This window comes from Embiotoca jacksoni, unplaced genomic scaffold, assembly GCF_022577435.1.
Source record: "Embiotoca jacksoni isolate LCO1_2020_lvr unplaced genomic scaffold, fEmbJac1.0.p SCAF_4, whole genome shotgun sequence".
Taxonomy (NCBI): Eukaryota; Metazoa; Chordata; class Actinopteri; family Embiotocidae; genus Embiotoca; species Embiotoca jacksoni.
The window spans coordinates 20,647,444-20,673,316 of record NW_027185392.1 but is presented as its reverse complement, the minus strand read 5'-3'; the positions used below and the strand labels follow the sequence as shown (position 1 = coordinate 20,673,316).

General features: G+C 38.7%; 1 protein-coding gene across 1 annotated transcript in view; it reads left to right on the top strand.

Moving 5' to 3' along the window:
• LOC138208602 (protein phosphatase 1 regulatory subunit 29-like) overlaps positions 1-25,873 on the top strand; it is a 238,361-nt gene that overhangs the window by 108,261 nt on the left and 104,227 nt on the right. The window contains exon 3 of the mRNA XM_069166606.1: positions 23,686-23,754. The gene's annotated coding sequence lies outside the window, so the exon portion shown is untranslated. The remainder of the gene's footprint in view (positions 1-23,685; positions 23,755-25,873) is intronic.

Genomic DNA, 25,873 nt, shown 5'->3' with positions numbered 1-25,873 from the left:
AAAGCATGCTCGCGTGTGTGATAACTTTTGCACTGCTTTAATTACTTACAATTAATATTTGATTCGTCCAAAACAGCATCAATGTGGTTTTTATGAAAGGTTGTCACATAATCCCGGTGAAAAGCACAATTTGAGGACCAAACACTGTCGTTGAATCTTTATTTATTCATTCGGTTTTTTTTACTAATCAGTGTGTGGAGTAAAATCAGTGACTCAATAGAGAGTTTTGTCCATTGTAAGTTTCAATTTATATATATAAAAAAAAAACATTCTGAACCTTAAAGGGGCATTTCTGCGAAAATACAAGTTTGATGGCACAGAGGAATCAAATCCAGCTGAAACTGCTCATCCACATAAGACACACTATCCAGGTGCTGATAGTGTATGTTGGAAAAATAGACCTTTTAATATGATTCAAACAGTGGTGTAGGCATGTGTGCAAAGAATATAAAATGATGCAGAATTTGTACTTCCTGAAATGTTACACTGATTAACATAAAGTGCAGCACATATAAAACTGAACAGTCCCAGTGTGTTTGTGCGTCTTCACATGCCTTCAGTCACATGCTGGTGTATATATTCTGCGTACGCATGTGTGTGTGTGTGTTCCAGGGTTCAACAGCACATGATCACTGCTGCCCTGAGGAGGAGAACCGTCCTCTGTTGTCTTCTGTAATGGGGTCTGCAGGGAGTGGACAGGCAAAGGAAAACAGAAGGGAAGGAAGGACCTACAGAGATTCTGGGAACATCAATTAATGCAAGACAATGGGGGAGAGTGGGAGGATGATGGATGGAAGAACCAGAGATGGAAGGAGAAGGGAAAGCTAAAAAGAGAGGAAGTGGTGAAAGGCTTGAATTATAGGCACACGAGAGAAGTGACTTGGTACAGATTGAAAAGCACGTTAGTGTTGGTTATATGTTTGTATAAGCCCGTCACCTACAAATTATTCAACTACGCGGCATTAATGATTTACTGTATGTTCAGAGGCAATGGCCCGTGCCAATGCAGGAAGTGGAGTGACATTCATGTGGTGAAATGGAAAGGATGTTGAGGTGTGGCTGATGACGCTTAGAGGTATTTTCAGTTTCTGTGCTGTCAAATATCAGACTGCTGCATTTATGTTTAGGTAACGTAACTACAACAGTTTCCAAGTTTTGAAATCACGCATACATATTTTCATTTCCTGTGGAAATCATTGCTGCAACACACATATTGCAGGGATAACCAACTGTAATGAATGTTTTACGGACACAGTTTGTACAACATTCATTTTTGGTTTGACATCATGTAAAAAGTCATAATCCAGTTGGCATTCGGAAATCTCCCAGACTTTCCCCGATGCGGACAGCTGTGTGTAAATCTCATTTGTAGGAGATATGGTTGGTTTGTCAGAAGTGTATCTTAGTGTGAATAAGGTATGAGCCTCTTCATCAAGGACATACTACTTCCTGTTTGCTATTTTTCTCAATAATCTACTTAAAGGTCCCATATTTTCCATATTTCTGGTCTTTTGTTTGCGGTCTTGATATTCATCATATGATATTTTTATGGTTTTAAGGACCAAAAACCACCTCAAAATAGTTTTACATCTCCTCTCCTAAGCTTCTCTCTGAAGCTCTACCAAGAACAGACTGTTTTGTGTCTGTGTCTTTAAGGTGCATTGATATCAATGATCTGTTTTTTTGATTGGTAGACTATTTTCTTAATGACACACTCCCAGGCCTACCATAGGTTTTCTTTGGACTTGTAGCTGGCTGACTCCATGATAGAATGACTGCTCTTTGTTTTCTTCTACATTAAAGTTTGGGTAGTGGACCGTGCTGAGAACGGGTGTATTACATAAGCGTGGGTTTGTGACATCAGAAATTTATAGGAGTCCAAACTGCTTGTCCAAATGGCACAGTTACTGAATGCAGACTGTGTGCATTTCTCCTCCGACTCAGTATTAACAGTTTTACAATATTTATATAGCACCTAGACCTGCATTATAATAAAAAAAAAAAAGAAAGATGGAAATCTCAATCTGTGCAACATAGGCCCTATACCAATAATGTTTGCAACTTCACAGCCAGCCTTATTACTCAAATTTAAAAATACAACTGCATCTTAGCAAAGCGTTAAGCCAACACAGAACGAGCTATCTAAATAGTTGTGACTTGCAAAATGTAAACATGATTAATGTGAAGACATTTGTAGCACAAAAGCCACCTCCTACTCACAGCAACACTACCATGCAGTCCATCTGCCTGCATAGTAACAAGGGCGTTTCAGACTCCCAGTTCAACTAGGAGCTAATGAAAGTGGCCCAATCCTTTAGAAGCATGATAAGCAAAACCAACCTGCAGGAAAAGAAAAAAAAGGTAATGGGGTGTTAGATCATAGAGAGAGGTAGAGAAAAAAGTAAAGGGACATTTTAAAGCATAAGCAAAGAGAGAAATAAGAGGGGACACAGGCAGCAAGCAATCGGAAAAAGACATGTAATGAGGGAATATAGCCAGAAGCAGGAAATGGTAGGAGCGACTCAGAGTGGTTGATAGACAGAAAAAGGAAAGGTTTAGACACACTGAGATCTGGATAATTAGCCTGGGAGGCGCAAGAGTCTTCTCTTAAATCACCGTACTATGCCTTATTAGCTCAATACGGCTCCCCTTAGATCCCTGCAGCACAGACACACGTCTTATATCCTCCCGCTCACATCCGGAATACAGCTCTCAAGTGCAATTTACCGCTCTTGCTTCCACTCTGGAGTTGGTGGACCAATGAATCCCTATGGTTCGTGAACAAACCTTGAGTTTTAGCCCGACTCTGCTGTTTCAAATCACGACACACACCAGTAAAAGTCTTTCAAGTTATTCGGTATAGGTTTTATTTATAGGTGGAAATAAATCAAATCCAAAACATGCTGAACATAGTGACCGTGACAAAAGGATGCACAGTTTTCATTCTTAACATTCATCCGTTCCTTTTTACAGGACTTGGTCAGCACTCGAGGATATCCCAGCATCCACAGGTCACTTGCGCAGGTTGATTCACTTTTTATTCTCTACAGTAATGGAAAGGCAGTTGTTCTTCAAATGCTGTCAGTTCTGAAGATATTTGTGTGTGGACAGAAAACTAAACATATTGGTGACGAGTTAATACGTTTATCCCCATGGAGACACCTAAAGATCAGTCACATAAAATGAATAGCTTTTTTGATTTATTTATCTTTTAATTTTTTTTATGGGTTGTGGGCCTCAGGCAATCGGGATTCAAGAGGCTCATGGTTGTTCAGTGGTAGTTAAGTGACACCGTGCTAAACGCCACTCAGTCTCGGTTGCATTACGTAACTATAATAGCTTCTTTGTTTAAAGGTAAAGTTATTTTACGAGGGCTACACATGACAAGTAGAAAGGGGATCGTTAGCAAAAACTTGAGGCATGTTTTTGGTTTTCCATGAACGTCTAATTGAATATTATGTCATGATGAGTTAAATGCAGTTTAACTTCCAGGATCTGGAGTGAACTGAACTTAAGGTGGTGGAGCTGAGCTAGTTGGATGTGCCACATCATGTTTGTTATAGTGAGAAATAAGTCGGTTAGACGCAGGATGTTGTGATCTGCAATTGAAAATCAATGGAAGAAGGAAACTATCGAAACAGAAATGGTTGAGATAATAAAATGAGTGACAGAGAAACATCTCATCTTCCATTGGAAGAGATGGCTGACTGTGTAATGTTCCATGTTGACACTGATCTTTTCAACCATTTTGCGAATGATATAATGCTGTAATGATCAAAAGTCTTCCCAGATGACTGTAGAAACAATCAGGGGACAAAGATTTGAGTAAGAAAACGCCATAAGTTAGAAACACTCAGAGGAAACCTTGTGAGGAAATGTGTAAAGCTTTTGGAACTTAGGAAATGCAATTATGTATAACAAACAGACAGTGCTCCCTAATGGGCGTGCTTCCAAATGGCATCTATTGGATGTGCCGAGAATATCCGTTTTAAATAATCTTTTTAATAGTAAATGGCTCATGTGATGCACTGAGGGCACCGAAAACCAAAGTTGCCATTTCAAATCCCAAACAAGATGGAAGCCAATTATAAAGTGAATTTGTCCCTGTGGAGCTTCACAGTGTCCAAAGACTGAAGTTGTACTTTAATGTTCCCAAATGGGAGTAAGAGTAATGCTATGAATTTAATGCAGGGTATTTTGCTGAGTTTTGGCCCTCTCTACATAAATAGAGGTTGTATTTTCCTTTTGAAATACTTGATCTTGGTGTTGAGTTACACTTTAACCCATTGGAATTTATCAAAAAGCCATCTTGTAATTCCAAATGCATTAACCTTGCATGGTTTATCTTTCAATTGAAACCCATGAATTCCATTTATTTAAGAGGAAGCAGATTTTCATACACCCGTAGAGTAACATATATTTCCTTTGATGCAGGCATTTACATGTCTTTAAGTTTGAACACGCCCAAGTGCCTCTGACAGACTACTTACCAAGCAGGAGGAGAGATCAGACACTTTCACAATTTATGATGGACATTGGGAAGCAAGTGAGTGGTAGTGATAAATGTCAGCATTAAACATGTTACAACAGGCTATAACATAATACTTCTGAAGCCTGAGCATTTGATGTTTTATTTTATTTGGATCCCCATTAACTGTCATAATTGCAATGTGGGATTGAAATATGATCCTGCACACCAGATGTGGATTGTAGAATCACCTCTCGCTCCACCTGGCACAAAGGGCAATGCACGTGTCTTTGCTTGGTTCATTTCACATTTCCTATCCAGCACCTATGTTGTAATAGCAAATGTTTGCATCCATCTCACAATCCATGGGGTTATCGTTAATAAAATTAAAGTGTGTTCATTTTTGGTGCATTGTTATCTTGAGGCAGCGAAGAGTGACCAAAAAAACCTGGTCTTAAGTCAATGTTGCAGTATTTTACTGTTTTTTTTAAGGGCGCATTGTTAAGACCAGGGCTCATAACGCTCATGCTTTTGGGGTGAGACTTCAGTTCTGAGGTTCTACATTACACTACGATGCAGTTCAAATAAGAGGAATAATGAGAATAAGGGTAAGCTTTAAAGACCCTCCATTATGGAAAACATTTAAAAAAAAAAAAAAAAGGTTCTTAAAGCTATAGTTTTCTTTGCAAACAGGACAAAGTCTGAACATAATGCTTTTTTAGAACCAACTAAATATCACCAAAATCACAAAACACCATTCAATTTATCTCCATTCTCTTGATTCACTTTGCTCAACAATTTTCTTCAATCTATTTCTACATCTGTGCTGGCTAAATGTTAGAATCATGTCATAGCTTTATCAGATGCCCACCATTGCCTGTATTTCATAATTCTTTATATGATCAACAAAACACCTTTAACTTTAATGAAAGAAAAATAACCCATAGACATGTTTGGCTTTTAAATTGTGTATATGTTTTTTTTTTACACATGTAAGCAACTTGTTTTTGTTATTGTGTGTAAAAAAAAAAAAAATTCTGTTATTTCAGTTAGTCTTTGTCGCTTCTGTGCTCCAGGTTTCACCGTTTTTTTTTTAGCTTGTACCCTCCACTGCTAATATTGAAGGCATAAAATATCTTTTATTTGATAGCAAAACATACATTTTTGTCCCCAAACATTTTGTATCAGGTCAGACTGAGTTGCAGCTGAACTTCCACATGTCCTTCTTTCAGTCCCGCCCTGTGTTGACTAGTTTGGCCGGTCTCTCTCTGTATTTGGGTTGTTGACTTTTAGAGTGCCTCTCCAGTGATTTAGTACTTATATTTCCAGAGAGTTGGGGACTTGGTGATGATGTATTATACGAAAAAAAAAAGAAGGTCAAAATATTTCCAGCAGAGGCTGAAACATCCTGACTTTTATTCCCTATGATGGTTTATCTTCCAAAATGACTGCATCCAACATTTTCCGTAATAAATAGTCAATTTCAGCATGTGGCATTTGAGCGACTGGAAATTTGACTCTATGGTCAACCAAGTAGTGGGTGAGGCCAGCGCACTCACGAGTTGCAGGTACCTCTGTTGCCTGGTCTTATAGTCATGATTGATACAAAAACGTGTGTGCAATCAGGAAGCATGACAAAATGTGACAGCTCAACATTAGAACCACTCACAGATAAATAGATTATCCATGGTGCTAATTGGCATTTAACCAAAGTGGTGTCCACCTCTTTCCCCTTGTTTCACCTCTTCTGGTAAATGTTCTGTGCCTATTTTCAAACCTTTACCATCAAACGGACTGACTTGCAATGCTTTTGACTTTAAGCACCGCAATTAGCATCAGCGGTTAAAGATTATTCATTGTGATCCACCTTAGAGTAAAAGTATGCCTCTATTTGGAGATGTGAATCCAGCTGTATGAACTAGATGCAATGTACCACTCTAAAATATGGAACAGAAGAAACAAGATTTCTCACTTCTCACTGTTTTATTTCAGTACAATTCACCAAGGAACACACTTGTTTTTAATTGGCAGATACATGACAGTTAAAGCTGCACCACATGACACAAATAACAAAAACACAGTGAACAGCTCAATTTATGCTCTAATTCATCATGCAGACCTCACACTTTCTTTTACTTAATTTTTACTGTGTAAATGTGTCATTGAGATTGAAATCACCAATTAGTGTTCCAACAATTCAGTACAGACAAAATAAACAGACAACATGTTTTCATCCCAGGGAATGAAATACTGCCAATTTATCAAAACCTTGTGGTGGATATGCACAAGTTGCCTTAGGTTTAGGCACCAAAAACACGCTTAGGTTTGGAAAAGATCACGGTTTCAGTTAAATCTGACACAGTCGCATGTTCATTGGATTTAAGGGACATAACTTCCTGGTTAGGGTCAGGAAAAGATTCAGGGTTTTGGTAAAATAAGTACTTTTACAGAAGTAACGTTGCATACGTTATGCAGGTCCTTTACAAGTTAAATTACAAGTTAAATATGTTACATTATGTAAGTAACCTAAGATAAATCCTTATTGCTTTCTGACTTGAACACCTCCGTGGAGATGTAGGGTGGCTGTATCTCAGATTGTAGAGCTGGTTACCCAAGCACCTTGCATTGCAGCTCGTCCACCATTGGTGTGTGAATCTGTGTAAATGGATCCAGTGTGAAGCGCTTTGACTTGACAGTCTTTTCTTTGCTCTATCCAACCAATCCCAGGCACCACCCTACATGGACTATTCCACTCTTTCTACTTTATCACATGACCTTCTTTGACCTGGCTGGTCTCAGTGCCAACGTCAAAGATCACCTTGGGTGTATATCTCTGACGGCTTGGACAAAATGTCAGTATTTGACTCCCTGGGGATGACAACGGGCTGAAACAGTGCAAGTTCTGCTCAGAATACTGAATTCTCTTTTTGACAGAGACAGACTCCGACACGCACATGCTAAAACTCAGCAGGTTCTCAATGAATCCAAATCAACTTTTCTTGCTTTATATTAATAATGAGCGAGACCACATCCTTATCTGTTCGCAGTATAGACTAAATATAGTGTGTGTGAGTTTGTAGCCCCGCCTGACACTTTCTTTGGTGTCAGTCTGTCGTATTGTGTTTAATCATATAGCCGTACAGTATGTGTGTGCGTGTGTGTGTGTGTGTGTGTGTGTGTGTGTGTGTGTGTGTGTGTGTGTGTGTGTGTGTGTGTGTGTGTGTGTGTGCATGCAGGTTTATTTTGCGTTTGAGCCCATTATTATTCCCTTTGTGCTGCACCTGCCATTTACCTACTTACCTTCCCATCTCATTTGTATGTCAGGGTGACACACAACCATTTCTCTCCTTTTTGTTGTGTGTATGACTTCCTTTTTGACACCCATCTTCTCTACCTCTTTCTTTCTTACCCCCACCTCACATCATCTTTTATCATTCTTTTTATCTTTTCCCACACCTCTCTACCCCTTCCTCACCTTGTGTCTGCACTTTATCTTTCTTCCTTTCTCACTCAAAATCATCCTCTTGCTGCCTGGAAAGAAATATGGATGTACTGTACGTGTGTAATGAAAAAAATTGAAGTCTCTCAAAGAGGATTGTTACATGGCAGGTACAAAGCTAATCTCTAATGGTGTGTGTGTGTCTGAATGTGTGTGTTTTCCATTGTGCATGTATTTGCATATCTTTGAGGAATGCAAGTCAGTATTTGCATTTTGTGTCATTAGGTTTCCTGTGTGTCCTCTACCTGTTTCATTTCAAATTGAAAATGTTTAGTTTTGTCATCAGTGTCTACTAAAAGCAAAGCAAATATTTACTTTATTGTATTTTTATAGTTGGTTTGTTTACCCCAAGCTTTTAAATAAAACCCTTTTTTGTTTTTTGGTCACTGCATTATTCATTTTTTGCCGTCCATATTGCATGGTGTGCTCTATGTGTGGTGTTATAATATTTAGAGGTTATAGAGGAGAAAAGTCTCATGTAAGCATTACTACATCATTTCCATATTAAGTTTTCCAAACATGATTCATCATTCATCAGCTGTAGTTGGAGTTGGATTTTGTTCTCACTGAATCAACTCGGGACCACAGTTCTGTTGAATAACATCACAAACCTCTATCCATCCATACATTCAATTTCTGATGCTTAACCAGGCCCTCCTTGTAGTTGCAGCAGGCTTTCTAGGGGGATCGAGATGTGTTCCCAAGCCCGATGGGATATGCAGCCTCCAGGCATCCAGAAGACATCCTTATCAGGTGCACAAACCCCCTCAACTCCTCGACTCCTTTCAATCCGCAATCCACATTAACAGACACAGATCAGTATTTGAAATTCAAATTTCTAAAAATCAAGCTCAACGCACAGGGCTAGCATTTGAAAGCCTTTAAGATGCGGATGGTGTAAACAAGTTTTCATTGGAGATTATAGTAATTGAGAATCAGTCTGTATGGAAGAGCATTACATTAAAACATTTCATTACTTTCCAGATTTCATTCCTTTGTATTCTTTCTTACAAAAGGTTATAGTACTTAAAGTGTTTACACGTAAAGGGTAGCAGAAATCAACAATACAAAAGTGAAAAAAAGAAAAGAAAAATGTAATGCAACATTAACATTCACATTAAACACATCATATTTATGCAAGCTTTACACAAATACAATGGAGTTGCTAAGTGATGATGAGCTGGTTCTCATTCCTTTGGTTACATCCTATCCTGAGAAGGCGAGAACACTGAGTTTCACTGCTTAGTTCAGGAGACACGATTCTTCAGACCATGGACTGTACACCCACCATCTTCTTTATCGAGCTCCTCTCATTTATTTCCTGACATTTTCTTTACAGTTTAAAATTCTTGATGCATTTGTCAAACAGAGCTGGGCTTTGAGATACATGTATGAAAGAGTCAATCACATTTAAGTTCAGACATCTGTGTTTTGACATTTGCCTGCAGCAGTGTTACGTTTCCCCAACCAGCGTTCTGATTGGTTGGATGATTTCCTTCCACGGATGAAATGCTAGAAAGATCGAACCTGTCGCAAAAATACTGATTGTCACTTTTAGGCTCGCGAAAGTTCGTCTTTGATGTGAAAGAGTTCATTTGCAGGAAAAATCCTGCTGTACGTATAAAGACCTTACCACTGGATCTTCCATTATTAACACATCTCTATTACAATGATCATTTACAGTACATGTGTGTATATACTAGCTAAACAGGAGCCCTTTTTTTGTGTGTTTCTGACCCTTGCACTTCTCACAAATGATTCCTGGTAATGTTGATCGTGAAATAATTTAAAATAATTCTTTGGCTGCCCTTATTGTAAGCTGCTCTACATTAGATACCAGTGCCTGCTTAATGACTTGAATGTAAATATAATATAAATCAGAGGCTGGTGCTCACATTGAATTTAAAGAGGTAATTTACCCTTGGCTTTTTGTTTCCTGTTTTATCCCCCCCTGTGGTTACCAGTGTTCCCTTCATCGCTTGATTGGTTTCAATTTGTTTTGGCATACAGTTTTACAAAAGCTGAGAAACAGGAGACAAAAGAAGAGGAAGCATTATATAAATCCTGCATCATTATCACTCAAGTTAAAAGGAAATGTTTATTTTTAGTAAAACATATCATTATCCGTGCAGCTGTGAACAATTGTACAGAATATACTTATATCAGTCTCGGATTAGCATCTACAATTATAGAAATGGGTGGCCTCCTTCTGCATCCTTTCGTTTTGTTTTTTTATTGAAAATTTGAAGTACAAACATACTTGATGGTAAACATTAACCAGATACATTCTGCATAACTCCTTTTTAAATAGATTTTTGCTTTTATATATACAGAATATTGTAAATATATATATTGTACATGTAATTCATTACTATCCCTCAGACATGTATTATATGTTATTAAACAAAAATAAACAACATATTCCAAAAGTCTGTAACCCCTTTTCCAAACATTTTTGAATTAAATTGAAAATAGAACAGAAGAACTCAGGAACACTTCCGTAAACCATTGTCTGTGAACAAAGTTCATCGCGGCATCCACAAATGTTGGTTAAAACTCAACCATGCAAAGAGGAAACCTGACATGAACATGAATAAGAAACACCTCCACCTTTACTGGCTCCACACTCATTTAAGATGGACTGAGGTAAAGTGGAAAACTGTCCTGTTGTCTGACACAATCAGACAATCATAGATACTGCGTCCTCTGTGCTCAAGAAGAGAGGGGCCACCCAGCTTGTTATCAGCACAGGGTTCAAAAGCCAGCATATGTGATATTACGGGGATGCAACTGGTTTGCCATCCAGACAACGTCTTTTTCAGGGTAGACCGCGCTTATTTTAGCAAATCAATGCCAAACTGTATTGTGGATGTATTTCAACAGCATGGCTCTGTGATGGAAGAGTACAGGTGCTAAACTGTCCTGCCTTCAGTCTCGACTTGTCATTCATTGAAGACTTTTGGCACATCATGAAACAAAAAATATGACAAAAGAGACCCTGAACTGTTGAGCAGCTAAAATCCTATATTAGGCAAGAATGGGACATTTCACTTTCATAACTCCAGCAACTGGTCTTCAGTTACCAAATGTTTAGAGTGTTGTTAAAATAAGAGGTGATGCACAAAAGTGGTAAACATGACCCTGTCCCAACTTTTTTATATGTAGCTGACATCAAATTCAAAATGAGCACATATTTTTCATAAAACAATACAATTTCTGTTTCACATTTGATATGTTGTCTTTGTTCTATTTTCATTTCAATATAGAATGTGATCTTATGATTATCAGCAGGATGTTTAGTAGGTGTTTCTAAATATTTTCTTTGCTGAGATACTTTTGTTTCTTTGGGAATTGTCATGCTGTCTGAACCTTTCCTCGGTCTGTTGCTGTCAGTTAAAGCCTGTGAAAATCCTGAGAGCATACTGTTCCTTGTTGGGGTATCTTAGTACAGATAATGCTGAAAAAAATTATGAATAGATCACTGTTATATTTAAATGTGTTAACACAAGAAAATTGCATTGGAAAAGTTTAAAAGTTTGCATCTTAAAGGTTTTACTTATTGGCACTTTAAACTCGAGTGTTAAAAGAAAGATTGTAGTTACTGCTTTCACTCCCTGTACACATCCTCCAGCCGGCCTGTGGAATCAAACCGGTGCCCTTTAGAGTAACACCATCCCCTTAATTATTATTCTCACTCATTGTTCTTTTCCCTCTAGTATTCCTTGTTGAGTTTGTGAGCTGTTTCTTCCCAAAGACGTCCAATTATCACCCGTCCAAATAAATTAAAAGTCATCTGTCGTGCCAAATAGCCAATTAGTGAGACTGGAAGCTCTGACCTAATCAAAGCGCTCTGGCCCTGAGGAGAACAAGGTCATGGAGGAAATGGCCCGTGGGCTGCGGAGAGGCTACCTGCTCCTCGGGCGACCAGTTTGTCTCCGGAGAATTACTTTCTAACAGTGTAGACTCGGAATGTATAGATACAGAATACCTAGTCGATGTTTGTGTGTGCATTTAAAGGCCAGGATTAAAGCGGAATGTTAAATGTTTGTACAGTCAAATAATGAGTCTGATCCTCAACATGATTGTGTGTTGATTCATTTTGATCCATTTAAATTGGTCTGATGTGTGTTTGTGTACATGCATGTTTCTCTGTGGGGATACTTGCTTTGTCTCATGTGTTTAGGGTGTAGACGTTACCCATAATGTCAAAATGTATTGGGAGAGTGGCAAAGCTCTACACAGCTGCCAAAACATTATTTAAGACACATTTAACAGACTAGTCTTGTCGGTATAACATATGTTTGTGTTTGACTGTGCTTTTTATTGCATTTATACCTTTTTGAAAATCTATTTGAGACCTTGAGAGTAAAAACATCCAATCATATAAAATCTGAGAACCCACTTAAATATTTCAAAGTAGTTATCCTGTGATTAAATATGAAATGAATCTGTGTAAATGGAAAATAAATCTCAACTAAAATGATTGAGACGTCTTTGTGTATCTGTGTATCACCTACATCTAGACTAGATGATAATTCAAACAAGTTTATGCATCCCAACACACATTAGACCATCTGAAAGTGTTGTAGTTCTTTGTTAGACATATTTTCATGATGAGAATAGATCCGGAGCTAAAAACGACTTTCTACATCACCAGTCAGACAGCAGACACTCCTCTTTCTTTTCCTCTGTCTGTTTTTCTGTCACCGTAATGAGTTTAACTTTTGAATGCTCGCTCCAGATTATTTTCATATTTCAGCCCATCATTTGCATTCTACTCATTTGCTGCCGTCTCATTTTTAAATATTTTTCTTTTATCTCCTCATCCCACCCTCTTTCTCCTCCTTTCTTTGTCTTTGCAATCCCCACATCTCATCACTTTGTTCATAGAAATTATTTTTGTAAAAGTAAGTTGTTACCAGGCAACAAGGCCACTATGTGTGGTTACACTGCATGTTGGTGTTGGCAGCAAGTATGTGCACATGTTTATGCATGTGTTTGAGAGTAATGACTCATACATTTTGTTTGTTACATGCATCTACACTCTTCATGTATGAAGCGTGAATGTAGATGTGCGTGTTCAAATGCTCATGTTGTTGTGACTTGTTGTGCCCTGTTAGCAGCCCAGCAGAACTAATGACTTAGATACATGAAAGACAAGTCTTTCTACAACAGGCCAACACTGATCAGATTGATTTTCCCACAAATTATGTGTAACAATGGTGTGTTAGTGTGTTAAACAGCCGAAGTGACATATAATTTGAACTAAATGAAAATATAGATATAGCTTTATCTATGACTTTCACTTGCAGAAGAGTTGTATGTGAGATTTTCTTTTTAATGTACTTTTCCTGATACAACATCAATGCTGCTGAGTGTCAGTAGATTCTATTATTTGATGTTATTCAGGATCTAGATCACAACGGCAGCATACATATTTTGTAATGTTTCTTGACATCTAAAAGTAGATCTTACAAGGCCTCCATATCTCCAGTGTATGCAGTTAATTAATGACTAGGGGGATGAAGTGGAGTTGGTCTCTGCACGGTGTAATGTGTGGTAACCCACTGCTCCTAGTGAGGGTGTAAGATGGGTCAATTTTCCCCACGGGGACCAATAAGGTACCTTTAAAGAAAAAAGAAAAGAAAAAAAATACCCCTACGAGCAGATTCGTTTTAAGTGGCACATACAAAGAGCATTTCAGTGCAAACAGCACAGCACAGTGATGTGCACAGAGCAGGAGTAGGCTATAACCTTTGTGAGTAAGTATTAAAAGTTATGTTGCTTGATCAAAATCACCACGACACCTTTTTTTATGACAACTGGCATGTACACAAGTGAGATTTCACCAATGGACCTGAAACCTAAACAAAGAGTGCAAAAGAGTTGTGTTTTAACACAAGGTTGTCATCTACTATGACAACTTACACTGATAAACTGTTAGGTTTTCACAAAGAAGCTCTGCAGTGTGGAAGGCTTTTTTTTCCCTTTTCTCTTCGCATTTCTTTCAGCATGAATGAACATGTATCCATCTTGAAAAATAAAATAAAAATTTCAGGATAAAGATAGCATGGCAAGAAGGAGAAACGCTGAGAAAAAGAATGTTTGAACAGATGCACCTCTGCCCTTGTTGCGTGATCTGACCTGACTGAGGACTCACTATTTAGTGAGTACATTTTGGTGTTCATGTACTGTGTGTGTGTGTGTGTGTGTGTGTGTGTGTTATTACATTTCTTACCTCCCACCAATCGTCTCTTGTGATTCCAAAAGACCAAAGCACCAAGGTGAATTGCCGACTGGCAAATGAAGGACTATCATTAATAGTAGATCCAGGTGTCCCCCTTTGTTTTCCTCCCTTTCTCTCACCCTCCTTTTATTTCCCTCCTGCTCTTCGGCTCCATTGTCCAATCCCAGTATGGGCCTCCCTCCCTCTCTGATCACAGTGTTCATTTCCCTCACCCTTCATTTATTTACTTGCTCCTCAAAGAGCTGGATGTTTCCCTTCATCATCCTTCTTTCTTTTTCTCACATTTTATTACCTTTTCACAAAAATTGGCATTGTTGAAAATCTTTTTTTTTTTTTCTTATCCTCTCTCCTCACTTTACCTCTATCTATCCTTCCTCTTGGTAGCATACAGGTACTTCCTCTACCGTCTTTCCTCTTTCATCCCGCAATCCTTCTTTCCTACATTGCTGGCCCCCCTCTTCCTCCCTCCTCCTGCTCGTAGCATATGGCCTGAAGACTCTTAGCCGGCTCCCTCTGGACGGAGAGTCATGCCAGTCGTGTTCTGGTAAAGGGGTGGGGGAGCTGCAGGGAGGGTGTTCAGTCACGACTCCAGAGGGGATGGGGTAAGAACAGGGTGGAGGTTGTGCCTTATTGAAGGATGGATGGAGGAAGGGAGGATATAGAGGAGATGGGGAGAGGACAAAGGGATGAGGTGGACTAATAGATGCTAGAGAACATGAAAAGATCTAAATAGTTGAAATAAAAGGAAAGAAGTCATTGAGAGTGAGTTGAGATGGAAGTAAAATGTGACATAGAGCGGGGATGAAAGGAGCATTAAGATGGAGAAGATGAAGGAGAACGAGGGGCGTGAATGGATGACATATAGAATGGAGGTGGATAGGTTAAACTGGCGGGTACAACATATTACAGACCGCTTAAAAGTGTCACGCTGGGTATTGATCCGTCCATCAGTGATGTTTTCACTGGGTCACTGGTTCCCATTTCATCAAACAGATCTTATCAACATCTGAATGAACTGGTCCTTGCATCTTGTTCGAAGACCTTGCCCTCACCCTCGCTCAATCACATGTTCAGTTTACAGTTTAGAGGGAAATCACTGATCCAGAGTCTCACTAGGGTCTTATTAACCTGTGGGTCCGTGACTCACAGGGTGTGGGCTGATCGGTGACATCATTTTACACACAGCCCGGTATGAACATGTAGACGTCTTGTTGAATTTTCATTTGACACAGTTTGTATCTGGTTTTCCTACTTTTCTACATACAATATTTGTTAAGGCAGCTCTGTTTTTGTTTTTTCCTGCCCAGCAGTAATGTTTCCAGTACTGTTTTTTCAGTTCACAGAATATCAAAAACCTTTTATCAGCTCTTTCAAATGAATGTAATAGTAATGTTCATAAGTAGGTGTACACTGCTGGGATTTTACCGTTAGCATAATTCATGGCCTTAAAATGGACATCTAATACTGCCTGTTGTGCTCTGTTCATTCACAAAAAGGTTACCAAATAGTTCCAGAATTTCACTTTCCATCAGTGGCAGTCAATAGTGTTCGGACTTGAAACAATAGGAAAAGATATAGAGTCCTGCACAGTTTATTATGATGCGTCATCAGAGCAGCACTGTATTGTGACACATATAAAAGAAAGAGGAGGGTTTACCATTAGGTTGGATGCTTTTTTCTGAAGCAAAGTGGTGCAGGACTGTGTGAGGGCTCAAGAGGCATGAGATTCACAGAGGTATTAAATAATAGCATGTTATCAGAAATGCTACACTGTTGGATGCAACAGAGCATGATCATGGAAAAGGACTTATCCATGTTTACTTTGTTTAGCCTGTACTCAGTTGTTTGCGCCCTTTTTAAACGTTAGACTCTCTTGTGACTTCACTGGCTCACTATCACGGGCCATTTATTTTGGCCATCATTAAAGCGTTGCTATCATTAATTACAGAGAGCATAATCAGAGTGTTTACGAGGCCAAGATGTCACTTGTTCTGCTGATCCAGGCAGTGACAGATGGTGGTAGGTTAAAGAGTCAGTTCACATCTCACAGCAGCCAGCTTGCCTTTGTGGGTTTTTTTTAGAAACTTTCCATCTGAAAATGGCTGCTATTACACAGTGCATCGTGGGCCAATTCACCCAAAGCACCGAAGACATCTGTTCCTACAGAGGAACACATATTGCTTCTGTCCAGAGAAAACCACCTCGCTGCAAGGATTTGTGTGGTGGAGTTAAGATGTGGGATTGTGACTGCTGGTGGGGAAAATCTATCTTGGCATGTGGTAGACACTAAGATCCCCTTAAGCAAGGCACTGAAAACCAACTACTCCAAAACTAACACTACATGTCTGTGATTATACATAGCTAATGCTAATTAAAAGTGGAAAAAAAATGCTTGACATTATTGTGTTAAACTATTTGTTTAACCATTTATTATCGAACAAGAAAACAATCCTGTGATATGTTAAGAATTATGGTGTTTGAAACTCACTAGACTGGCCAAGTATCACATTACATTCAAACTGGTTATTGAGTTAACTGACTTATCTATAGTCTGATGTTTTTATTGTTCATGCTTTTCTGTTTTAAGGCAAGTCAGGCTTCCACAAGTCTGTATCTGTCCTATATGTTAGCATGTGAAGCCACTGTAATGCTCGTTTTGTTATTTTATTCCACTGAAACATATATTTTTCTGTTTATGGTCCTCTATAGCAGCATACAAACCACGGTATATTGGATAAGAAAAATGTGGGGTATTTATGGTAGTGGTAAAACTCTTTGCAAGCATTTACTAACTAGCATAAAATACCAGGTTTAAAGATTTTTGGTTCTTCACTGCGATGAGTGGTTTAATATATTGACTAATCATTGTTCCAGAGGAGTAGTTGTCTTATAGATATGTATCTCCCATTCACAAATGAGTGATGAAGTGTTTCCTTTAAAAATGTCCCCTTGTGGGATCAATAAAATCTATCTATCTATCTATCTATCTATCTATCTATCTATCTATCTATCTATCTATCTATCTATCTATCTATCTATCTATCTATCTATCTATCTATCTATCTATCTATCTATCTATCTATCTATCTATCTATCTACCTACCTATCTATCTATATATCTATCTTCACAACGTAGCTCATTGTTTATGTAAGCGGATGTTATTGGGATTAGATTGTTGATGCAATGCACTGGGTTTTACTGCTAGTGGCCACAGCTTGTTCAGTTCATGTGTCTATTTGTCAGCCTGGTGAAACCTGGTAGGTGTCATTGGCCTTTGATCTGCCCAAGAATGTCTCTGCAGTTGTTCTGATCGGTAAAAGCAAACAGATGGTGCACCATTTATGGCCGTATACTTTCCTAGCATAGAGCAGTTGAATCGAGAGTTGAATGTCCTTGTTGAAGATCCAGAGGGATGCTGGTTTAGTTCACCTATAGGATCCCAGATGTAAATCAGCCTGTGATTAGATTCTATAATAAAAAATTTAAAAAAATTAAAAAAAACAGCTTGTCTCTGGATCCAGAGGTCATACATGAACATGTTCTAGCAAAGGTTTATGTAAGGGACAAAAGGTAAACAAAATGACAAGTGCAAATGGTATTTGATATCATTTTGGCCTCACGATCAAAGATAAACCTTAAAATACATTAAAAAAAAAAAAAAAAAAAAAAAAAAAAAAAAATCAGTGGGTTTTAACCTTTTTTTTTTTTCTTTCTGTTTTTTATTGTCCAGTAAAAACCAACACTTTCAAATCACTCACTGGCAATATTCTGGTGTAATACTAGACCTGTCAACTTCTTTAATAATGTACATGGCCCTAACAAAAATGTGTTACCCTCACATTTAACCCTGGAGGTAGTCATGAAGCTGGTTTGTGAGCCTGTCTGATGGAATAGAGAGCTGAGGAAGATGTATTAGAGACTGATCAAGAGATGAAAAGATAAGATGTTTACTTGTGCAATTGGTACAACATGTTTATGCTTCAAATACAAAGTATCTTAATGCATTTCAAAATGAGATCAAAAGGGGGTGGAGACAGATGAAGATGAAGGAGAGATGCACATAAAGCAAGAATCTCAAAAATCTTCATTTCTTTCTCTTTGGTGACACCTACGGCAGTAAGCAGTAATTGCAGCTGTGTTTTTGGACTTCACTTCCCAGAGATCCAAACAGTGTCACCTGTGTGACATCGGTCAGTTGGCAGTTACCCCGCCTTACACACAAGTGAGTTAAAGTCTGTTTCATTATCTCCACCTCCCCTCTCTGGAGGAACAACCAGTGCTCGGTGATGGAAAACGTGTCACTAAAGCTGCTGGTGATTTTACCTGTGAATGTCACCACAAAAATCAAGTTCATTCAGTTTGTAATACTACAAATAAAAAAGCTTTCATCAGTGGCCACATGCCTCACTCAGCGACAGATAGTTACTAAACAGATATTTATTTAAATGATAGTCTTTTAAATTATTACTTTAAATCGAATAAGTAAAAGAAAACATTCTACAGTAGATCTAATGAGAAACTGGAATAACAAATAACCCCATGTTATTTCAGTTTAGGTTCTATATTTGTAATATATTACTATCTTTCTGAGTTTGAATACATGATCTTGTACAATGGCTGTTGAACATAAGCATCTCCTGCAATGTCAGTACAGGAGATCTGAGCTACACAAAGAAACACAGTCACAGATTGTTATAGGATTTACTTTTCATCAAACATTACATTTAGTCGCGCAAACTGTATTGAGTCAAATTGAATTGACACAAAGTGGTAGGCAGAGATGGAGAGAGAGAAGCAGAGAGGCAGTAAGGGAAGAAAACAAGATGGTGGAGGGGAGGCAGGTGGAGAGACGGCAAATTGGCGAAAAAAAGAAATATGAGGAGAAAAGTGATAAAGGCTGAGTGGGAAAGATGTTTAATGAGAGAGAGACAGCGAGAAGCACATGAGAGGGAGATATAATGGCAGAGGTATAGGTGGAGAGAAAGCTGCTCCATCAGATATGATCAAAAGAGTCTTTATGTGAAGCATTTGAAGGGCAACTCATGCAGCAAGACAACATTCATCACAGCAAAGGGAGAAAGCAAAATGGAGGGAACAAGAAAAATCAGTAACACAATTTAAAACATGGCTCCTTGCTCAGCCTGCCGCTGTGATTGTTCCCCTCTAATCTCTGTCACCCATCTCAAACGCTTTCTGTTTTCCGTTTTGGTCTCTGTGGTTTTCTCTTCGAGTCACCATCTTCCCCCATCTCTGTCTCAGAAGATTTTTTTTTTTTTTTTTTTTTCATTCACAGCCAGCCAACCTGCACTGCTTCTCTTTGCTTCACTCTACAGGAGGATACAAATTAATTCCAACTCCCATTAGAAAAACAAGCTTTTGGATTGTAATCAAGATAAATCCAGGGTGGAATGATGCTATCAGCAAAGAATCTTGATTGTTCACTGAGCACTTAGGAGCCAGGAGAGGGTTTGAAAACAGAGATGAAGCACTCCCAAACTTCTTATCTTGTTTCTGTGTGAAAAGTGGAAGGAAGAATCCACCTGTGACGACAGTTTGGGATTACAGGGACAGAATCCTAATGGGACAAATTACACAGACGAGTGATAAACAGGCATACTGATACCGAAAACCTCCAAGTTATTTTGGACTGTAACTAAAGCAGGGCTCAGACTAAACAAATTCAACCCAGTTTCACACAACTTAGTCATCCGAGATAAATTTGTAGCGTTGGCCCCAAATATGAACATTGGGAACAATGAATGGGCCCTGTAGTGTGACATTATTGAAGAACAGATGCAGCGTCTGGGACAACGCACGACACCGCGGCGAAAAGTCTAGCACGTCAGAGGTTTTTGGTTGTTATGTACTTAGTTTGACATATCCTATGACGTGTTGCTTGACATTGACCAATAAGATGACAGAATGTTTTATGGCGTGATTGATAAACACGGCAAAGAGAAGAGGAACGGTTGGTTGAGCTGTGGCAACAACAACCCTGCCTTTTTGACGCTTCCTTGAAAATACCATGACAGTAAAAAAAAGCTAAATGTTGGTGAGAAATAGTGGAGGAACTTCAGCAGCTTGGTGAGTAATAGCCATGATTAACAACTTCTCGACCCTCCTCCCAGATGACACAGGAAATTTGGAACAATGATTGGTCCGGGTCACAGGTAGAGTTGTCAGTTTCTCGACAAAGACACAGCAATAATTCATTGCACTTTGATCGCTTAATCTGACTGTATTGGGTTGTTTGTCCCTTTACAAGGTGCAATCTAAAAGTTACAACCAACAACGGGTTTAAATCTGGCCACCCTCCTCTTCAAAGTTGTCCTTCAATTCAATGACAGACTGTCCACACTCTTATTTGCAAGTAAGCATATCCGATTTGGTGCATGGATTGCTGTGGTAACTACATTCGTGTACGTAGCTTTGCTTGTGATACAGCTTTACAACATGGAAACCTCCCCCTAAAGTGCGAGCAGAAAATGAATTTTGGCATCGTTCATTGGACTGTTGTTCTTGTCCTTCATCAAAAGCACCAAACTCGACATTCTCTAACACCTCCTAGTGGTAGCATAGACCCCGCTCACTTTGTCACAAATGACGTCATTGTGTTTCACCAGCACAATAAATTTGTTCTGAACCACTAGAGCGTCCATTCTGAGGCACATCCGTAGAAATCGGATTGGAATCACATTTCAAACCACCTCCAAATGTATTCGGATGCGATTTGCAAAAATCGCATTTCATGCGGTTTTTGCCCAAATCTATTTTTGACGAAAAATAGATACAGGCGGGCAGTCTGAACAAGGCCCATTCCAGCAGTGTTGCCACACGTTGGACATATTCCAGGGTTTTGCAATTTGTAACAGATTTAAAGCTTCCACACATTATTGTGCTTTGCATTCCTCAGATGATTGGCCATCAGAGCAGATCAAATAATCCCTTCATGTTCTCCATCCAAACAGTGTGCAAAAAGAGATCAAATGTATGAATTGGGTATCTTTAGCAGAATTCAAGACCATTAAAAAAGTCGGTGGTAAATGTCTCGATATGTTTTTAAAAATTTTTTTTTTATCCTACTTTCAGCCTTTGTCTTTATTAATTTGTCATCTGTTTGTTAGTGTTGTTTTTTGTTTTAACTTTTTTTTTATATATTTTTTTTTAAACTTTTTTGTCTACAACTTCTCATTGGTGCCTTCTTCGTCAGGTCTCTTTGCAAAACAGTTTTTCTGTTTTGCATAGCAAAAAAGGCATAGCACAAAATAACAGGAATGATGCCAAATCTTTGTGAGCTGTTAAAAAAAAACATTACACATCATTGCTGAAATTACCCTTCTTTTTGAGGATTTATTGCTTTACGGAAAATGAGAGGCGAAAATCAGTCAGGCCCCATAATAAACCTGTTAAATTGTTGTTCGAACAGATTATGGAAGTGTTGGCAAAGACAGTAAAGTATATTTTTCATTTGAGCAGGTTTAAACAGAGGTTGAAAGGTGGAAATGTGTGGCATGGTTGTTTTTTGTGTAACCGGTCAAGTCATATTGGCAAAAACAATGTTTGTCGTTTTGAGGGTATAATTTAGATTGATAGAGTAAGAAGTACCGGCAATGTGCTGGTGTGGTTTTGTGGAAGAAAAGAAAGGCCTGTAAACAAAGGTCATATGGACTCACAAGTCACTCATTTATTGGGCAGGGGTTTGTTAACCTGTCATTCTGCCTGCTTTGACATTTTCACAGTGAGGGGGAGTCAAAGTCAATCTGATTCTCTTTCTTGTAACTTGAGCTAAGCATTATTGACTTACAACCACATTTTTTTAGGTTAGTAAGAACACCAAAGGAGACAGATGAAAATCAGCAGCAGTCCACATTTTAGTTTACCCTCTGCTGGCTGACCTTGCTTTGTGAGCGTGATTTGCTTGCAGTCTAATATCAGCCTTCATTTCCTTTCTTCCAAATATCTTTATCTTTTGTATGACTGCTGCATATCCTAAGAAAACATGGACAGAAAAGATATGTAATACACCTGTCATTCCACTACAGGATACCATGTCAGAGTCACGTTTAGCCTCACCAAGGCGTGGGAAGTACATGCATGCATGAACAGAGTGAGAGAAGGAGGTCATGTGATAAAGTACAAACAGTGATTAAAGACAAAGTGGGAGGAGGTTCGGGTGGTTGCATTGAACAAACCCAGGGCTTGCACCTGGACAAAGAAAGCAAAAGTCAAAGTTGATTTCGTTCAAGTAATGTGAGTTAAATACTTCACATTAGCCGATGTAACTTATGCAACATATGTTAAGTAACTCACATGATGTACATTAAGTTTCTTATGCAAAATGACTTATTTCAACCCCAGCACTGACTTTTTCCAAAACCTAATCATGTGGTTTCCATGTCCTAAACCTAAGGAACTTTACTTTTCATGCATAGGTGAGGCAAAACGTGACATTGACATGATATCTGCTACTGGTCTGACGGGTCTATTCCACGCTGTGGTTTGGTTTTAAGACCATAATTTACCCAGATCCACACTGGAAGGAAAAAGGAACAAGAACTTGACTAAACCTCAAGCGTTTGTAGTGGTTACACTTTTTTATTTATTTATTTTTTCTTCACACAAGACCGAATATGTTTCAATCGAGATAGAAAAGAAACACAAAAGGGAACTTAAAACCACTTTGGCCTCGAAATAAATGTTGCCAAACACATGTATGTGGGAGCTGCCCAGTGAAACAGTAGCTTTCCATCATTTGCTAACAAGCAGTTCCATGGAGTTGAGGAAAGGAAGACTGGTTGTTATTACTTTCCTTGTAGTGCCTTAACGTATCCAGCTGATATTCAACCTGTGGACAGTTGGGCAGTGGCCCAAAGTACAGTTATAGAGATGCTCAATTAAACAACTTTTACACTCTCATCTTCGTTATTCCAAGTTAACTGCTGTTGCTCATAAAGATGAAACACATCAGAGTCTGTGGATATTTCCCCTGCGCAAAACTGGGTATTAATATCAAAATGGAATTATTAATCACTGATAAAGTGGGGAAATTTATATTTTTATGCAAATCTTTTAGAGCATTAATTCCATTTGGGTAACAGGATAATATGTGTTTGGACCATGACTGATGGGAGTTTTTGAACTTGTAGTGTTTAAGCCATTTCTCTGGCCGGCCTTTTGGCTGCCTCCCCTGATAACTCCAGCAACAGATGGCTGATAGACAACCATCCATTATTGTTCTCTACATCTGCAGTGCCCGTCCCTACCCATCTATAAAGAAGGAAGAAAACATACATCACTATAGTGTGTGCTAACATAAAGTCTAAAGTCCAACTTTTAAGTTCATAGTTTTGTGATGAATGCACATGCTTTTCAGTGCCCCAATATTTATGTCCAAACCAAAGAAGGAGTCATCCAGCGCTGTTTGTAATCTATTTCAACTCCCACCTCACCAATTATTACTTTCTCTGCAGGTGCTCATTACTTGGTCAAGTCGAGGTGTTACCAAATGCTGTCATACCCAGGTGCATCTGAGCACACAGGTAAGCACATACACACACTGATACATCCATCCAAACATTTGTTTTTGCATTCCTAGCTACATTCCTTCCTTTTTGTTCTTTTTTTAATTCAATTTATTCACAAAGCTTTGGTGTAGTTTGCACTGAAACTTTATTTTAGAAAAGTGCCTAATAATTAGTATTATAAGCTCATTTTACTTGATTATTTCAATAACACTCCTTGAATTTCCTTAATGTAAGCCTGGCCTGCTGCCCGGGTCTGTAATTAAACATCATTTTGAGAGCTGCTGTTGGATTTAGTTTAGCCAAAGAGGACACTTATTAAAGAAGCATTAGGTCAACTTTGACATCTTGTGGCAGCCAGTATTGCAGCACCAGCAGCTTCTTTCTTTGATGGGGATTTTGAGTAAAGTGGCTCTTAATTGACATAAACAATTGTGTCACATTTTTACTTTGCAGATGAGTAAGTTAGCTAATTGGCAGGAGTTGAGTCCATATTATGCACGGTCTGATCCATACCCAGAAACCACGCCAAGTCCAAGCCATGATTGTGGATGCTGTTAGGGGAGGTCATACAATATGTCATATCCCACACAGCATAACAAATACATTTTATGTTGGGAAATTAGAAACTCAAAATAATTTACAAAATAAGAAGAATTTTGGACTTGATTTAGTGTTACAAAATACAAACAATTACATTTTTGCAAAACTTTTTGATCATTTATGAATAAATACATCATTAAGAAAGAAGACCACATTACCATAGTAGTATATGTTTTAAGCATATTGAATGTAAGGGAACTTAATGACCTTTACACAACTAGCAGCAGCAAATGATGTCACAGCAGCTGACCTGGCCAAAGACTCAGCTGACTCAAAATGCAGTCGGCAGCAATGGTAGGTTTGGGTAAACATGCTGATAATTTACACAAACCTTTACAAAATCAGCAAAGAATTATTGTAGCACAAAGTAGTAATCGGTTATTCTGACTGTTCCTTTTAAAAAAGTAATCACGTTTGATTGTATAATGTTTCAAACTTTGTAACATTTACTCCATAAAATCAGGGCTCCAAATGTTACCACTTTTATGAAGATTACAATCACCTGTATGGATCTCTGTGTGGGTAATTGAGCCTAGCAGATTTAACATGCTTGACACCTGATTAATGAGCCGGTTAAAAGCTGGCAAAAGAAATGGCACTTTGCATTGTAAGGAAAAATGAACATAATTTACAACATTTAGTCCAACTCCATGTCTACATCAAGTGGCAAGCCACCATGATGTCACCCATTGGATTGTGAACCACCAATTTTAAAGCCTCGAGTCTAAAATTTTGACTGTTATAATCTTGATTTTGTTGAGACAGAAGTGATTGTATTTGGATAAGAGGGGGGAGCTGGGGAGGAGCGAGGGGTCGATCTCACTCCTAAAAAGATCTGATGACACAATAGTTATAAACCTACATCGGCAACCTTCAAGACCTAATATGTAATTAGTTATGGAAGCACTTTCAGACGGAAAACTAGAACACTGATTAGAAGGAGGGAATTGAAATAGATGAGGCCCTAGTGGCCCTAGGTCATTTTGCACTTTTGTTCACTTCTGTATTGCTTTACTTTTCAGACTCAGAGACTTAAGTCCATACAGTCTATGGTATACACGGGTGGTGTGTCAACCTTGTGCATCGGCAGCAGTCTTCCATCAATGTCTACATAGGGTACATTCAGGTACATACTGTATCTACCCTGGATGGAGACCATTCTTGTTTTGGCAGTGTCCATTACAGAACCACTGAACTTAGTAACGTGTGGTACAGGTCATGACTTCACAAGGATTGTATTTTGGTTTTAAGATGTTCTTGGCCCTCACCAGTTGGGAAACTTGTGGTTTTTTTTTTACAGTTTGTGTAGTTGCTCATCCAGCCGTTCTCTCTTCCAGACAATTTACAGCTTTTCTTCCCCCTTCACTCTTCTCTGTCCCACTCCCTGAGCCATCCATTCTTTCCGCAACACTCCATCCTAATTTCCATTTTTTTCCCCCAGTCTACGGTGCATTTTTGGCCTCCCAAGCCCATTACTTGTTCTCTCCCACGCAATCTCTGCCTCCTCCTGTTTTCAAACTTTTTGTCTTACAGG